The 3,097-nt window shown below is 37.8% G+C and overlaps 1 pseudogene; it reads right to left on the bottom strand.

Moving 5' to 3' along the window:
- Window positions 1-361: 361 nt before the first annotated feature.
- On the bottom strand, window positions 362-2,294 carry LOC121260070 (annotated as a pseudogene).
- Between the last annotated feature and the right edge of the window lie 803 nt (window positions 2,295-3,097).

Raw genomic sequence — 3,097 nt, 5'->3', positions numbered from 1 at the left:
TGGTGCCTGCATTATCAAGTTAATGGAATATTTTGTAAAAGTTAATTTGCATAGATGAGTTTTTAAAAAAACGTGAAGTTCCATTTTGGTTGTTAATTGAGTTCAAAAATGAAATACGCGGCTAAAAACAATATTTTGTGTTAATTTTTCATCTATTTATAATCTTTTAACACTAAATGGGATATATTTAAAATTTTTCAGAACTTTTCATCTATATGTTTTGGCCCCTCTTGAAAAGAAATTCTCGTTTCATCCTAGATAACCAATGATCATCGATTTTTGATGAAGAAATTAAGAAGTTTACATAACATGCAGATTCTTGAATCAGTCTTGATGGGTAAAGAAGAGTTACTTTGGCACACTAGTACTCTTTGTCTAGACTAGTCGTTATTTGAAGGTTCACCGGTGCTAACTGATGATGTAGGTATGCGATACGAAGGAATAGGCATCTTCGAAGGAAGATCTGGCATTGTAGCCTCAAAATTAAGAACTTGAATTGCTTGCCTTAATGACGGCCTATCTTTTTGATCAGGATGAGCGCACCACAATCCAACAACCATTAAACACACTATCTGCTTCTCCTCGAAATCCATTCCCAATCTCTCATCAATCGCCATGGGGAGCCTTCTACTCCCGTAAAGATTCCAAACCCACTCTACCAACCCCATCGCAGAATCCTCTTCTGGATGGTCAGTTGACTTTTTTCCAGTAGCAATTTCTAATGCAACCACACCATAGCTATATACATCTGATTCTTTACTAGCCCTACCAGTGGTTATGTATTCTGGAGCCATATAGCCTAATGTTCCAGCCAATCCAGTTGTCTCAAGACTTAGCTCATGGTCCATGAGCCGAGCTAATCCAAAGTCTCCAAGTTTTACGTTAAAACAAGAATCAAGCATGACATTGCTTGATTTGATGTCTCGATGTACGACACATTGCTCCACCCTTCATGGAGATACAAAAGCGCAGAGGCCAACCCAGAAGCTATCTTGTATCTCACTGCCCAAGTCAGAGGACTCCTCTTGCCAAAGAGATGCGCATCAAGGCTACCATTTGGCATAAACTTATAGACAAGTAGGAACTCACCATTGCCATGGCACCATCCTACGAGTTGCACCAGATTCCTGTGCCTAATTTGGCTAATGATCTTCACCTCAGCTAAGTACTCTTTTCTTCCCTGTTTAGACTCCCTTGAGATTTTCTTTACAGCAACTGCTATATCCAAATCATTTAAGTACCCTCTGTAGACGGTACCAAAGCCTCCTTCCCCCAACTTCTTGTCAATCGAAAAATTGTTAGTGGCCAAGGCAAGATATTCATAAGAAAATCTCCTTGGTCCTGCTCCTCTTTCATGGTCTTCATTAATTGATGTTAAGTTCATAGTCTCAGTTGTTTCCTCTTCCTTTTCTTTTTTCTTTCCCTTCCATGCCCACAATGTTGCAGAAGTCACAATTGCTATAGCTATCAGAACGCCAGCTGAAACTGTTAGACCAATGACTAAACTTTTTTTTTTTTTCATTTTTTTCCTTTCTTTCCAAACTGGAACTAAATTCCCATGATTGAATTATAGTTCGCTCTCCAAATTGACCTGTGGTAGCTGAAAATCCAACTGTGACCCACTCGGGAAGAACCTGCATGAGATCGATTTGAAAAGAAAGACTCGTATTCTCATTAGCACTAGAGGTTGTTCGATATTCCCAAGACACGCTCAAGTTCTTGGTAGAAGCATCGTAAGTAATCCATACATCAGCAGTATCTCCACTGTGCAAGCTGGCATTCCAAGCGGTGTATGTTGCAGAAGCAATTGAGTTGTTATTAATCCCTACATGCTCAAATGAAGGATCCCATTCTGGATTCGGGAATGAGTCGAATTCGACGAGAACAATTTGGTTATGAGATGAATCACTAGTTGTGGTGTTGAATAGGCCTAGGAATCCACCAACTGAATTTAGAGGAACTTCAAATCCGACAGGAGCCAAGAAGAAGGCTAACCCATGGCCATAAGAAGCACGACCTTGGGTGTCGATGAGGAAGGAGAAATGTGTACTAAAGTTGGTGAGTTTTCCTGTATCTGAGTCATAGAGAAGCACCCTCTCAGAACAGATGGCTCGACCGACTCGGCATAAATAAGTATACTTGTAGATCATCTCAATGGTTCCCACAGATGGTGCTGCATCACCCAAGTATAGTATGTTGTCGGCATTGGGTTGGAAGCGAGTTATTTTGAAATAGACCGAGTAAGCGGTTGGAAGAACTAGGAGGAAGAAGATAACGAGGGTTGACACTGACATGGGTAACACCCTATTATGAGTCATCTGATCTACGGCTTCGAAGGTGAGGAGAGATTTGAAAGACTTCACGCATATTAATACCATGCAGAGACTTTTACGCAGTTTCCTCACCGTCACACGTGCAATGTCTTCAACAAAACTGACGTGAAATACAAAACAAACGAATTATAGTGACAACCTTAAATTTTAGAATCCAATGGTTGCCTTAATTAATACTACTAAATATATAGGTAGACATTGAAAAATGATCTTTAAAATTCACGAAATCATTCAGGCTGATTATAATAGAGGCTAACATTGAGATCGAATTGAAGTACTACAATATCATGTCGATTTATATTTTGGTATTCACATTAATAACAATGGACCTGTATATAGTTAGATATTCATGTTATCATGATGATTTTAAATCCATCCTTTTTCTTTTTCTAGCTTTTCTTCGTTTTATATCACACTAGTAGTACTACTTCCCATGCATGAATTTAATTTAATTATAAGCAACCATATATACCAAAAGCTAGGTAATCAGCTTCAAAATGAACTTCATGAATAAACATTCTATTCAGTCGGACATAAGTGCAGTACTCTGCAATAGGCCGACAACATACTATAGGAAAATAAAAAATTTAATTCTCCATTTTTTAATTAATTATTTCCTAGAAAAGGATTACAAGTATACATCTACATCATTTTTTAATTATTATTATGTGTATATTTACAAGTATTATTTTATGCCCAGTTATAAATTACATGAGTTGTACATATGCATGTACATGTCGACTTTGTAGAGTATTTTTGCTAAT

Source organism: Juglans microcarpa x Juglans regia, chromosome 4D (assembly GCF_004785595.1).
Source record: "Juglans microcarpa x Juglans regia isolate MS1-56 chromosome 4D, Jm3101_v1.0, whole genome shotgun sequence".
In the NCBI taxonomy this organism is placed as follows: Eukaryota; Viridiplantae; Streptophyta; class Magnoliopsida; order Fagales; family Juglandaceae; genus Juglans; species Juglans microcarpa x Juglans regia.
Note: the sequence above shows the minus strand (reverse complement) of the source record. Positions and strands in the feature narration are given on the sequence as shown.